Source organism: Pogona vitticeps, chromosome 1 (genome assembly GCF_051106095.1).
Source record: "Pogona vitticeps strain Pit_001003342236 chromosome 1, PviZW2.1, whole genome shotgun sequence".
NCBI classification, from domain to species: domain Eukaryota; kingdom Metazoa; phylum Chordata; class Lepidosauria; order Squamata; family Agamidae; genus Pogona; species Pogona vitticeps.
The window spans coordinates 311,659,651-311,675,180 of NC_135783.1; the positions used below are offsets into that span (position 1 = coordinate 311,659,651).

At 36.5% G+C, this 15,530-nt stretch overlaps 1 long non-coding RNA gene across 1 annotated transcript; it reads left to right on the forward strand.

Annotated features, from left to right (window-relative positions):
• The first annotated feature begins 8,663 nt into the window (after positions 1-8,663).
• On the forward strand, positions 8,664-15,402 carry LOC144588731 (uncharacterized). Its single transcript, XR_013544416.1, has 2 exons — positions 8,664-9,131; positions 9,285-15,402. It is a non-coding gene; the product is annotated as an uncharacterized LOC144588731 (long non-coding RNA).
• Positions 15,403-15,530: the final 128 nt, after the last annotated feature.

The window sequence follows — 15,530 nt, forward strand, 5'->3', positions numbered from 1 at the left end:
TCTTTTTCAAGTAAGAACAATCTTTTATGAGGCAATTGCCTTAATTGAATAAGTCAAACTTTTACTTCTATCAATTAGAAGAAGTTTTTATCTATCTGTCTGTCTGTCTGTCTGTCTGTCTGTCTGTCTGTCTATCTATCTATCTATCTATCTATCTATCTATCTATCTATCTATCTATCTATCTATCTATCTATCTATCTATGAACAACCCTCTTAGCTAGTCTCCCAGAGTACACACTTTCCATTTTCCCATGCTAGCTAGAGTATATATATAAAATATCTCTCTATATAGGCATAATGTTCCCAGAATCCCTTTGCTAGCAAAGTCAATGACTTGCTCTTTGAGAGGCCCAACCTACAATACAGGTTGCAATGAAGTAAATTAATAAAGGAAACCAGACACATGATTGTTGATCCAAAATTGCTGGTGGTCAAGTGAAATGTGAGGTCACATGAGACCCCTTGTGAGACATGCTTGCTAGACATCAAACAGGCATGAATCAACATGCAGCAGTGGCAGCAGACTGGTTACAAAGGGTTACAAAAATTGCTTCCCCAAAACATCTTGCAAGGATAAAAAACAACAAACCTTCATTCACTGAAAACGCTGCAAAGGGCAACCAAAAGTTTAGAATAGCACTCCTAGAAGAAATGGTTACAACATTCAGACCTGTTTATTTTGGGGAAAGCGGGGAGTAGAGGGAAGCATGGCCCAGAATCTTTGTGCTGGTTTACACTTGTGTAAAATATATAATTATGTTGTATGTACAGGCAAATTGGCACTCATTAATGAGGTGATGATTGTGTTCCTGACAGCATCATGTTAAGACTTGTCATTTTGCTGCCATGATTTCTCTTATGCATGGGTAACGTGGCTGTAGGATCCTGGCTGTGGTATATAAAATAATGAATAGGTTAATATTGATATGTCTTCACATAGGTAAACAGTGAAACTGTCAGAAGATGACATATTGTCTATCAACGTTGGCGGCTTTTAAAATGGTCTTAGATAATGTCATAGAGATCAGGGTTACCACTGTGTACAAGTTAAGATTGCAATAGATGACCACCAAAATCAGGGGCAGTACATAATTCTTCTGCATACGTATCTGTTGCTGGAAAATGTGAGATGTGAGATTTATGTCTTGCTTTTAAGGTTTCTACAGATATTGGCATGTCCCTTGTGGGGTTTTTTTTTCAAGATTTTTATTATTTTTTTAACATAAGGGGTGACAAAAAGGGGACTTGGAAATTTATGAGGAAGAGGAGAGACAATAACATATTAACAACCATTCTGTACTTATTGCCATATCAAAGTTTTGAGTTATTCTGTTTTCTCTTTTCTGCCTTTTAGATTAAGTTCTCATTTCAATATGTGCTATTTACACGTTGCCTGTTAATTTAGTCCATTTGTTGAATAGGTCCCATCTTTCTGTTGCCTTTTGTAGGGGATAGTCCTTCATGACTTCTGATAAAATGTCCATTTCTGCTATTTCCCGTATTTTTTCGATAAGATCTTCTTGTTTCGGTATCGTCAGACTTTTCCAATTTTTAGCATATAGAATTCTAGCTGCCGTAACAATATACACAACTATATATTGCTTTGACTTAGTCCATATTGTCAGGTATCATACTCAATAAGAACAATTCTGGAGTTAATGGCACATTACAAGCATGTCCCTTGTGTTAACAGAATATTGAATTAGACAAGATTTAGGCTTGATCCAACATTGCTCCTCTTGGATTTTTATGGTCTTATGAGTTCTCGGGATCACTAGAGACAGGGAGTGGATTTAAGCCTCCATCTTGTAGTGTCCCAGAGTACACACTTTCCATTTTCCCATCTAACTAATGATTGCATTATATTTGAGGGTAAAGAAAAAAAATGCTGCTCTGAAGATTAATATTACTGTGAAGCCTGACTACTATGCCTGATTCTTGGTCGCAGGGGTTCTAGAGGACAATGTCTTATGCAAAGTGCACAGAGGTGCCCTACTTGTTCTAATGAGAGTCATTTTCCTAATAAGTGAATAATTACAGGCACGAAAGCTTCTTCAGAGTTTGCATCTATTTATGTTCTGATGAATGTTTCCTGTATTATTTTAAGTTGATGTGGGTAGCCAGGATACCAAAGTAGAATCTCTTCCCAATATAACTATGGGGGTTATTTATACTTGCAGCAGCTCATTCAGTTTATAACGTGCTGTGCCATTCTTACTATATTCATCTACATGCCATTTGCTGTGAAGATTGGTCAATAAAGAGACTGCTTAACACACAGTGGTAGCTTGTTTGTTAACTTTCCACTGGATGCATGAAACTACAAGGGGATAAGATTTATACCATCTAATCACATGACAAAGGCAGTTCTCCAAATCCTGCTCTAAGCATTGACTAGAGATGTCAGTGCCTAGAAAAAGTCCCTTTTTTGGACTACAACTTCCATAATCTCTTGAGGTAGTGCTAATTTTTAAAAAGTAACTTTTCTTGTAATCTACATTTAACAGTGATATAGGTCTATAATTTTTGGATCCTTTGGATCTCTATTATCTTTGTGGATAATTATGATGTTGGCTTCTCTCCATGTTTCTGGTTATCCTTCCAATAAAATCTAATTTGTTTCTTTTAATGGAGGCATCAGTTCCTCTGATAATATTTTATAATACAGTGGTGCCTCGCTTAACGAGTGCACCGTATAAAAGTTCCTCACAATATTTTTCTAATGTCTCCCTTAAAATCTTTGGGTTGGAAAATATTTCCTCTCCCTTTCTGATTTCTCTTATTATATTTTGTTCTTTTTTTCCATATTTGGTAAGCTAACCATTTACTTGGTTTATTTCTTTGTTTGTATAATTTTTGTTTAGCAAAGTTTTTTTTTCTCTATCCCTCCTAGCATGAGTTCCGACAACTGATTCTGTAGGGTTTTTTTATCTCTCTCTTTTTAAAAAAAATTCCTGGAATTTTTGGAAATCTCTAGTTCTTTCTCCTAATTTTTTCTAAAAGTTTTTCTTGCCTTTGCTTTCCCTTTTTAATTACTTCCCAGGGTTTTTTCATTATTAATCCATGTAGGACTGATTTTCCTCCCTCCAAAGCTGTTTTTATTTTTGCCTTGATTATTTTTATTTTTATTTTTATTTATTGAGCTTATATGCTGCCCATTTAGACATAGTCTACTCTGGGTGGCTCACAAACACGTAATAAAAATAATCAATATAAGGTAACGGTTCCCAAAATTAACTCAAAACAGAATAGATAAAGAGAGAAAGAGAATTACGTAGAGTCTGGAGGGAAGGCCTGTCTATATAACCAGGTCTTGAGTTGGTTTTTGAAACTGCCCAGCGAGGGGGCCAGAGGGAGTGTGTTCCAAACCCTGGTCATATTTTATGTCTACTTGAATAAAAAGTGTATTCTCTGGTATCTCCATGTTTTATTCTCCAGGTATCCTCTAATGTGAAAACATCCAACATGTCAAAAAAAAAAACCTGATTCTCTTTTATTTTATTTTCTGATTTCTGATCAGCTTCGGGACTTATTACTCCATTCATATCCTCTACTATAATCAATTCATTCTAATAATTTTTTTATTAATTTTTGAAAGAAATTCACTTTTCCTTCTGTTGGTGCATATACTGAAATTACATTTATTGTTTTTCCTTGTATTTTAATTTCTACTCCTATATATCTTCCTTCCTCATCATTTAATATTTCTTTTGATAGACAGTGTTCTGGCACATAGATAGCTACCTCTCTCTCTCTCTCTCTCTCTCTCTCTCTTTTGAGAAGACTGAAGTATAGCATTTCTCTATTTCCCCATTCTTTAGATATTTTGTTGTTTAGTCGTTTAGTCGTGTCTGACTCTTCGTGACCCCATGGACCAGAACACACCAGGCCCTCCTGTCTTCCACTGTCTCCCAGAGGTGGGTCAAATAGATATTTTACATCCTGTTTTCTAATATGGGTTTCTTGTAAGCAGATTGTTTGGTTTCCTTCAGTTCCCAAGAAATGGACCACTTGTTTTTGATTTTTTGCAGAGTTCAGTCCCTAGACATTCCAAGTCAACATTTTATTTGCCATTTTAGTCCTCTACTTTCTTTGCTTTTAAATCTCTTTTTCTCCTTCCTCTTCTTCCTTTCCTGATTTCTCTGAGTCTATCCCTTCTTACTCTTGTTCCCTTGCCTCTAAATTTGTGAAGTCTCTTTTATCTAATTCTGGTCTTGCTTCTTTAAGCTCTTGTGACTCTAGAAACTTTCCTTTTTCTTTCACCCTATTTCCCCCTTCCTGCCCTTCTTCTGTCTTATGCAAATCTGTCCCATATTTCCTCAAAAATTCTTCTGCCTTTTGAGTGGAATTAATTCTAAACCATTTCCCTCTGAACTGCAGTGAAAGTCCCTCAATCATTTCCCATATATATTTTATCTTAATCTTTTGGAATATTTTTGTCAAAGAATAGTAATCTCTTCTTGCTTTTAATACTTGAGATGGAATATCCTTATATATTTTCACTTCATTTCCTCCTATTTCTAGTTTTCTAATATAATTTTCCTGTAGGATTTTATTTAGTGTATTCATGTGTAAAATATACTACAATATTCCTTGATAGATTCTTTTTCTTCACCACTATTGAGTCTATTCTAAAAACTTTATCTATTTTCCATTGGAAATACTTGTCAGTAACTTGACTTAATTTTTATTATAATTTTCTCTTTTCCCATCTTGAGCATTACTAAGCATTATTCTCTTGAATTGTTTTTAACTGTTTTTAACTGTTTTAGTTTGCAATGGTTAATGGAACTTGCCCAGAAAAGACTTTGTCTAAAAGGGCGGGATAGAAAGCTAAAATAAATAAATAAATAAATAAATAAATAAATAAATAAATAAATAAATAAATAAATAAATAAATAAATAAATAAATAAATAAATAAATAAATAAATAAATAAATAAATAGTTATTCTTTGATTTTTACCTTAATAAAAATGGCCAGAGCTGGAATTAGAATTTTATACAGGTCTTCCTGTTGTCCCTCTTCTGGAATATATCTAATTTTTATGCATTTTACTCTCTGTCTCATTTCTAATCTAACAATTGACTCTTTGAATTCTTTCTGTTCTACCTTTTCCTCTTTTTTTAGCAGCTCCAATTTACTAATCTTTTCTTGGGTTTCATTCAGATCTTCTTTTATTGTTTTTACCTCATTTCATTTGAGATATAGAGCTTTTTAACTGTTCTATATCAGATTTAACTTGCTTTTTACCTCTCACTTATTGTTTGATTTCATTCATTTGTTATAAGCTCTTATTTTCCATACTTTTAAACTCTTACGAAAGCCTTTCCACTGGATCTTGAACAGAAGGGGGGGGTTGTTTGTAAATCTATAGACAATTTTCTTGCCTGCATTGGCTTTTGCTTATCCTTTTCTTTCTTCAGTCTTAACTTTTCCAATCTAATTTTTGATATGTTTTCAATATTTAAAAAATCCGGAGCCAGAGTCCCGGGGGCAGTTTGTGTCATTCTGGCAACTCCTGCGACATCGCTGGAACCAGTTGAATTGGCTCTTGCCTTTCCATTGGACTGTTTCAGCAATATGGAGAGGGGGGATCTGCTGCTTGGGTAACAGCCTATCCTCCATATTAATTTACCCAGGCTGCGTGGGTTACCATGGTCTCTCAAGACTGAAGGATGCCATTCTCTCAGTACTTAGTGTTTCCTTTGCCACTTTCTACCTTTTAAAACATATCCATTTCTGTCTCCAATCTTTAGCTTCTCTTATTTCTTAATATTCATTATGAAACAAAAAGTTAAATATCAGTTCAAATACCACCAAAGCAAGTATGCCAATAAGTTTTAAACCAATAGTCACAGTAAATAAGATATATTTCTAAGTCTCTAAACCTCTTCAGTCTTTATTAATTCCAGCCCTTTCCCCCAGCTGCTACTTCTAATCACTTTTTCACAGCTGGTATATTGGCCAAGGTTAGTTTAAACAAACCTTTACAGTTCTTTCTTTTAGTTTCTATTGTAATCCACTAAAGCTTTTTGAATGTTCCTAGAGACTTTAAAGATAGTCTTTTGAAATCTCAAACTCTTATTATTCATAAACCAACATTATTTCTTGATTTTCAAACTGTTAGTCATTCCAGTTTATCCTCAGTTTCTTCAGTGTTTTTCCTTGTGTTCCAGCCAGTCTTACTCAGTCCTCCTTGTGGTGTTTTATTTTTTCTTTTCATATTCTTTTCTTGCTCTCAATTTGATCTTTTCAATCACAAACTGTTATTGAAAATGTTATCCTATGGTCCTTTGCTATTTTCTCTTTTAAAGGACTCACTCTGCTCTGACGAATCCTCATTTTGCTTCTCACCTTGCTTTGTTCTTTGTAATCTTCAAACCCCCTCCATTTCTCTTAATTGTTAGTTAATAGTCCATTGAAAAGGTCTTTACTCACAGTATGTTTTGCATTTACACAACCATCTCATCTTTTAAAAATAAAGTGGCCGGCTTGGTTTCCATAGACACTGGACTTAGTCCTGTGTTCACGCAAAGTCCCTGTAAATTCAGTAGTATTTTCACAGATATATATGTAGAGTGAATAAAGTCCAACAGTGTGACCCGATATGTACTTACTCAGACATAAACCCCCAGTGCTTTCAGTGAGACTTACTCTTAGGTAAGTTAGTACAAGTTTGCTGCCATGACAATGTGCAAAATAACTCCAGATATACTATCATTCTTGCCATGAAGTATCCCAGTGTGGTGTAGTGGATAGAGTGATGGACCAGGACTCTGGAGAACAGGGTTTGAATTCCCACTTGGGCATGGAAACTCACTGAGGGAATGGACCTGGTAAAACCATGTATTAAATATTTCCCTTATCTTGAAAGCTGACGGCACAGAACAACCTACCATGATATCAAAAAGAGAATTGAGAAGAAGAAACACCAGTAATTATACTGTTACAAATGAATGCCTATCTCATATAGATGGCCAAAGTAAACTCACGTTTTACCCATTCCAGTGCTGCAAAGCTTCATGTGGGACTGTCTTCTCTCCCAAATTTATCCTGAACTACAAAGGTATGAGCAGGGATAAGTGACATTTCAAGCAGCTATCATGGAGGGATTGCTCTGTGATTTGAGTGTGCAGACTCACAGTGAATTGGTCCCAAGAACAAAATAATTCAACTCCTTTTACTCATCAGACAGCCCTTAAGTGACCACTTCACTATTCTAGGCAACCAAGTTACTAACATTCAGTGTACATAGGGAAGAACATTTCACTGTTTATTTTTCTTCCTAGGTTCAAAACAATTAAGCCTAGATGCATAAGTAGCTACTTGAGGCAAATTTGTTCAAGAGATAATAATGATAAACATTTTATGTGCCTGCAGTCCATCCCTTCACACAAAGAAGTGGCATTTGCGGAGGAAAGATAAATATCATGAATAAAACAAGCTGATAAATACACCCTGACATATAACTGTCTGGCGGGGGGGGGGAAGAGCAATAAAACTTCCATGAACTTCCTAGTTAAGAGTTATTAGAAACAGAGCATGACTTTGAAATCCAATATTTTAGCACATCATTGTTATCTCAGATAGGAATCAATATACAGTAAATCCATAAATACTGTAAATAACTAATAACATAAATGGGATATGGTGGCACTGCGGGCTAAACCGCAGAAGCCTGTGCTGCAGGGTCGGAAGACCAAGCAGTCGTAAGATCGAATCCACGCGACGGAGTGAGCTCCCATTGCTTGTCCCAGCTCCCGCCAACCTAGCGGTTCGAAAGCATGCAAATGCAAGTAGATAAATAGGGACCACCTCGGTGGGAAGGTAACAGCGTTCCGTGTCTAAGTCGCACTGGCCATGTGACCACGGAAGATTGTCTTTGGACAAAATGCTGGCTCTATGGCTTGGAAACGGGGATGAGCACCGCCCCCTAGAGTCGAACATGACTGGACAAAAATTGTCAAGGGGAACCTTTACCTTTAACTAATAACATATTTACTTAATATTTTAATATTTTATCTAGTCCTGAGCTGACTAGATAGGCGGGATATAAAATAAATAAATAAATAAATAAATAAAATAAAATAAACATTTTATGCACACATACATTTTATTCTTTTAAATAGGTGGGATCCAGACAGCTTAGTTACTTCAATGGTTTAATTAATTTTGATTATTTTATTTTTGCATACCTACAAAATCTAAAGCCTGTAAAACATTTGAGAGCCAAAGTTCTAAAATCCTAGTTTTCAAATTAAAAAAAGTTATTACTAAAGCAGGTTAACAAAAAAAGAGAAACTCCATATTATTAGAGGTCCCACAAAAGGAGCTGAGTCTGTAGCCACTGAAATAAAATATCAAATCTTAAAAATCAGCAGCTGGTGGATATAAAATTTGTAGCCACTGACATTGATTTGTCTTCTTGGTTTGTACCAGATTTATTATTTATTGTATTTCTCCGGCATCCATCTTCTTCCTTCTTCTATCTCCCTGACAACCTTATTCATTTACAAATTCTAGTATGAGAATGATTTGGTCGAGGATTTCCCTGGTGAGTTAGAGATAATATGTGCAAACACTTTGCTGCCATGAAAATAGCAATGCAACTTTTTCTTAAAAAAACACATCAGTTTTATTATGTGGCATGTTCTCATGGGAGTCAACTGAAAGATAAACCAATGGGGGCTGATTTACATGTGACAAAATACAATGCCTGCTTACGAAGGAGGAGACCTTTTACATAGTACTGTATTCTAAAGGTGTGGCTTTCTGCCAGGTATACATTCAACTAATGTTATTTGTAGGAATGATATAGTTAGAGAGAGAACAATGTACATTAATCAATATTTTCAACAGAATAAATGATGCAAATGCATTTCAATAATGTACAAGCTTCCATTCATTTTGCTAAATTTCAAAGGAGTAATATTGTCTTGTCTGTGTATCAGATGACATTGATGCTGAGCTGGAATAAGAGTTTGGGAAGATCATCTCCTTAAGGAACTGACATGTTTGCAGACCAGATTCTGTGGGTAAAGAGGAAGTTGCAAACTTGAATTAAGACTTGGTGAAGAATAGGTCTCAGGGTACCAGTTGGAGTCTCATGGAACTGCTATGGAGCCTAGGTGAGGAGCCAGATCTCATGATGAATGGTGCTGGATGAGGAAAAAGTTTGATCTTTGGGTGTGAGGAAGTTTCAAAGCTTGAGCACCCATCTCGCTGCATTCCCATTTTGCTCACTGGCTTAGTATAAGGTGTTTGTGTTTCTTTTACTCCAGATGGAAGAAGAATGAGTTTACATTCTGGCTATTTCTCCAGTCTCCTCTTCTCACTCCTGCCTTTTTCGCATGCCAGCATGGGGCCCATCCTGCTATTTGTAGCAAGGTAGGAAGTGGAACATTAGAATCATGTGGGCCTTCTGACAACAGCCACATTAGTCTGTGCTAGCATATCAAGCCAAAAACTAAAGAAAAATAAAAGTTAATAAAGAAGAAAAAAACATTGCAGCACCTGAAAGACACTGTCTGAGGAAGTAGACTTGTGCATGAATGCTCACATTAAAATATAGCCATTAAACTTTAAGGGACCACAATGTTTTTGTCTTATTTTTTATTTTTATTTTTAATGCACAGCTCCGTGCCAGGATGGCTTCCTTTCTCAATTGTTCCCTGCACTTGCCTCTAGGCTGTCTTTGGGGTTGTCACCCCATGAAGTCATAAATGTCTGCCTGTTGGTGGCAGATTTGGGCAATGAAATATGAGGAATGGGGTGTTGCTGCTCTGGCAAACCTACTGGATACAATGTAATTTCTCTTACAAGCTGGTGAATGTAATCAGCAGCAGTTATTGGATGGATACGGCATATGGTACATGGTAGCCATACACCACAGTGTATCAGGTCCTCACTTTAAATGTGGTGCTCCAGTTCGTTGTATGATGAAATTATGTGCATTGACAAAAACGTGTCAATCAGGCAAAGTATTTCAACATCAACACATCTGATATAAAGATCAAGTGGTACACATGTCCTTGACACATTTTAGAATGTTTAAAAGATTTCTGTAGAGGGAAGGGTGGAAGGGGTCATCTCAAGGTATTTTGGCCTGGTAAGTGGAAAATTCAAATGAAACACTGGCTTATCCATGTAGCCCAGTAAAACTATAATGGTAACTCTAGACAAGAATAGTTTTGCATTGTTTAATTGCACCCACTGTTTGCCTACTATAGCAGTCTTGCTGTGCAGTCCTAGCCCTCTAAGAGAGCCAAGGAAAGATAGACATGCTAAAGTTGTGTTGAATTCCACCCCTCGCAACCAAGGAACATTGGAAATTGCTTAAGACTACCCTCCCCTTGCCCTAGGTTTGTGCCATCATTTGGAACTGTGTCCCTGGTCTGGAGGGACTTTGGATCAGTCCCATATTTTTCCAGACCTTCTCATCTTCTGTCACCCTGCCTCTTTTCTATTCTTCTCTTGCTAGCAGATGTTATCTAGCACATATTTCTACTGGAAGGTCATTCATTTTGTGGATCTCGGAGATCAGCCAATAGGAGAAGGTTCTGTCGGGAAAACAGCATTTCTGTTCAGTGTGTTGGATCAGAACTCAGGACAATGTAGTGTGACTCTTCACTTGGCCATGGATGAAGCTCATTGAGAGACTTCTGGTTAATCACACACTCTCAGCCTGGCCTATCTCACAGGGTTGTTGTGAGGAAGGTGTAAAGCCTCACATACGCTTCCTTGAGCTCACTGAAAGAAATATGGGATGTAAAAGCAAACAATGAATAAATATTAAATAAACAATCCTTCCTAACCTTCCAAACCTCCCAACTTGTAGGATTGTGCTTTTAAATTTGCAGACAGAAGGGACAGCTGTGCAGAAAGATTGAGTGGAAATGTTACTACCTGGGACTGTGAGCAAAAGCTGGATATGTAGCTGTAATGTGATTTTCTTCTATTGTGATCTGCTGGCTTTAGCTTTATTTTGCCAATGATTGTGTTCATGAAGAGGTATAAAACCCAGTGCCCCTCTCAATCTCTCTCTCTTCCCCCTTGGTAAAAGCATGAACAGTTTGCACCTTTCCACAACAGTTAAGACAAAATGAAAAGAATCCGTCCTTCAGTCTGTTTCAAGTATAGTTTTAAAAAGGGGGGAAGAGGGAGGGGAAAAAAGGATAGAAAAAGAAAAGAAAAGTATAAACACTGAATTCCTGAGCTCACTGTGAGATGGAAGGTCATTAACAGGGCACTTGAGCAGATTGGAATTACAGTCAATTGAGAAGCTGAAACATCCTAAATGGCCTAATGCAGCAACTAAGTGCTTCTTAAATTCCCAAAGTTTTTTCACCCAAGCATCCTCCTTGCATTCACAGCCATGGAGAATTTCCATTACCTTTCATAAATAATGTCTTACATGGTGATGTTGGTAAGAGGCAACAGAGAATTTAAATACTGATGATGGGACAAAGTTTAAAATGGAGGAACAGTTCAGATGTGTTTGGAACCACAGAACAACAAAATGGTGGCATTCAAAATGTGAAATCTGATGCCCAGGTAATTACACAGAGTGGCACATTAAAATTTACAGGAATTACATACATTTCTGGGAAGGTAACACATGTTTTATCCCACCAATACCAGCATACTTATCTAATATGGTCGCAGAATTGTTTTTGTGGAATTGTAGTGAAACATGAAACAAGTAAACCATATTGCTGAGCCTGGAAATAATGAATTACATCTCACATGTTAACATAAAAATAAGCATGTTTGGACTAGCAGGAGGGCAAGATGGCTGATGCATCCAAGAAATAACATTGGGGAAAATAATGTTTTTAGCATTTTAATAGCACTTCCAAAGCTTTACTTTTTAAAAGTTGAGATGCATTCACCTAATTAAATAGAAATTAATGATTTCAGTATGAACACATTATGCAGTATGTATCTAATGCATTATTTTGAAGCTCTGAATATGATTGAGGTGGCAGATTGGCCTCAATCAGGGAACAGGGGACATTGCTTCTCTTTGTGGTCTGCAGAGAGACACATTGGCCAAAATCCTGTTTACCTAAAATCGTACTCCAAACCAGAAGAAGTCATCATCCTGCACCAATAATATTTCATTCTGCAGAAGTGCCTCTCTGTGAAATTGTCCACCCACACCACTCTCTCCTCCCAAGTTCTGATGCTGTAGGATGATACCCTGAGAGAGGCTTGGAAATCTATGACTAGGAATTGAGCGTTGGTTGCTATTTTATGGAGCACCCTGTCAGGGGAGATGCACCAGGCCGTTTCCCACTTAGCATTTAGAAAACTAATAAAAACATACCTATTCAGAGAATCTCTTCATGATATTGTCCTCTCATAACAGCCTAATATATGTTACATTTTAATGTGGCTGCCATTGCTGCTGGGCTTTTTTGTTGTTGTCTTGTTTATATGTTTGACAGAAAGGGATTTTGATACTTTTATATGTTTTTTATCTGTGTCAACCACACAGAGTAGTGGCATGCCACTAGATCGGCAGTAACCAAATTGAACAAACAAACAAACAAATTAAACTAATTTAAAGTTTCCCGTACCCCCTCCCGTTTTTCAGGTTCCAAGGCTCCCTGGTATTCCTTTTCCATCTGGGGAGGTCATTGGAAGCCTAGGGATAGGGGCTAAAGACTTTAATTGTCAAAAATTGCATTTGGATCACAGCACTGTAACTTTACGCAAGAGAACTTGGCCCACTGGTTCCAATGGTTTTTTTCCCCATTCCAGAGTTCGCCTTAGTGTAGACCAGGGTTTTTTGCCCCCTGAATTTCTTGCCAATTAAAATTATTATATAATTCAGTTGGATTCACTGAGAAGTGAGCCCATATTTTCACCACATCTTCAGGCCCTTACAGTCACATTATATCTTACGTACTCTATGTTGGTCATGTTCCAGTGTGACAAATAGACTAAAGGGCAAACTTTTTTAAAAGGTAGAATGGATAAGAATGATCTTGAAGCATTGTGTGTAAACAAAGTAAGGCTTTATTCTATTTCTAAGCAGCGACGAAAGGGTCAACTTCTTAACCAAACTCTTCTTTGAAAGATTCACTTGCTTCCCTGGGTTGCTATGAGGAAAGTAAGTGAACCTACTTAGTGATCCAGTCAAAGGTCATTTGTTATTCATTCACATACTGTATTTATGAGATTAGTAACAGTTTCCTCATGAGGAAGGAGTAGGAGGGGATATGAGCATTTTCTCTAGATACATAAGAAGTAGTGGAAAGCTTTCTATGAGCCTTCTGCACCTGATAGTGAGTACATACGATCTTGAAACCTGCCCTCCCCCTTCTGAATAAACCATTACTAGTTCATCTATGTCTGATCTGACACTAACCCCTTGAGATAAGGTGGGAAAGAAAACTAAATAAGTTATTGTAGATTAGAATCACTGCTCTATTCTTTCAATGTGCTTTGGAAAACAAATCTACTTTTTTGTTCTCCTTTTACCACCATGATTGTATGACAAAGGGTTATTAAAGTGTGTGCTGTTAATGAAACACTAATCCACATCAGTGACTTAGTGAAATGTCTTAGAAACATAGAGGGCAGCTGTGCATAGTTTTGAAATGGCATATGAACTGGCACAATTAATTTGGTCAATAAAGTGCTGTAACAAAGTTGGAATGCCAGGGCTTGTGTTTGTCATTTTTGTGTAAAATGGATACTTTTCCCCTTCATATTAATTTTTTAAAAAATTTAAAAGCTTTCTATCATCTGTAAGTGGCGCATTAATACATTTGTGGTTTTATCAGCTCTTTGGAAGTAAGACATTATGGACATGATTTTATCAAGATCTACGAAGGTCTTTTCTACTGTCCATTCTACAGAAATTTCCTGGGAGAAATACAAATTTCTATATAACTTTGCTGTTTCCAAAGTCCCAGATGTCACTCTCAAAGTGGCTAAATATTGTGCTGCTGTAATATCATACCTTAGCCTCCTATCCTTGTGGGGCTACTAGTTGCCCTGGCCTAACGTTATGAAATTGAACCTTTAATGATGCAATAATGGCTTTTGGCCTATGCTTTATCCGTGCTTGTTTACTGTGTTATTAGGTGTCTTAAAAGAAGATGTTAACATGGAAGTTAATGTTTTACTATAGATCACCTGTTTTTTGAGGTTATGGAAATTATATTTTAATTGTAATGCATTGCTGGTCTCTGATCTTTTACGCTTCTTGACTTTTTAAAGTTCCCTTTCTGTTCAGTTGGGTATAGGGAGTTCTCAGTTAAGTAATTATATATTGATCTTGCAAGTACTCCTGTGAGAAGTTTGAATATAGTTGGAAGGCATGTAATTGGTCGATAATCACTGGGTTCATTGCCCTTTTGATGATCTTTTATTATCAGAAATGTGTGGCCTGTTGTCATTCAGTCTTCAGTTGTAGAATTTTGGAGTAAGTGGTTAAATTGCCCTGCTATACATTGACAGAGACTTGTTAAATGCTTCAATGAAAATCCATGTAGCTCATCTGGACCAGGTACACTCCAATTTCTCACAGCCTTTATTTGCCTCTTAATCATTTCAGTTGTTATTACAATATCATCCATTTGTTTTTGTTCAGTTTCTTTACAAATGTCTTTAATCCATGAAGTGTTTTTGTTATGTCTAGTTGGGCTTTTCTACATTTGTTTGCAAAATTTTAGAGCATCATCAGGGTCTGAAATCTTTTGCCCTGCAATTTCTCCTAGTGATGTATAGACTAATCATTGGTTATTCTGAAATTCTGTGTTTTCTCTATGTTGTTTCAAGTGTCCATCATATCTTTCAGTTTTCTTTGCTGTAGGTGTTACCTGCTCTTTTAATTCTTCCATAGTTTCAATAATTGTTTTCCTTTCTTGGTCATATATTTCACATAGTCTGGCTTTTACTTTTAAAGTTTTGAGTCTTTTAAGTGTTTTAAGTTGCTATGTGTGCGCATAATTTGCTAATTTTTCTTTCCAGCTGAATTTTCCATTTGGAGTGCCATGAGTTTTCTGATTTGTTTCCTTTAGTGTTTTTTTTCCTAGGTTTTTTTTTGTGGCTTGTAACCAAGTTCCATGGTTATTATGTTACCTAGGCTCTACATGAGCTGGTTTGTTTCCTTAGCGTGTTGGTCAGGATTGTTCTGATGACAACATTTGCATCATTCACTAGATCTTTTATTGGTTTACTTTGTAATTGGCGCAAATTGGGAAGCCTTTGCCTTTCTGTGTTCTGGCTAATATTTTTCCCCTCAGTGATGTTTGCCGTTCTGTCAACTCATAATTTTTGGGTTGTTCTATAAGTTGTTCCCCTATTGATATATTTTCTTCCACTATTGTGTCTACTTTTATCCTCCGTTTGTCTTCCACATTATGGTCATTGTTCTGTGTTGATTTTGCCACTTTTCTAGTTCTTGCAATTCCAGTTCTGAAAACACTTTACTCTGGATGATAAACCTTCTCTGGTCATGTTCAGTTATATAACTACTTAGGTGTTTCCTTTTCCAAATTTCCATCATTCTT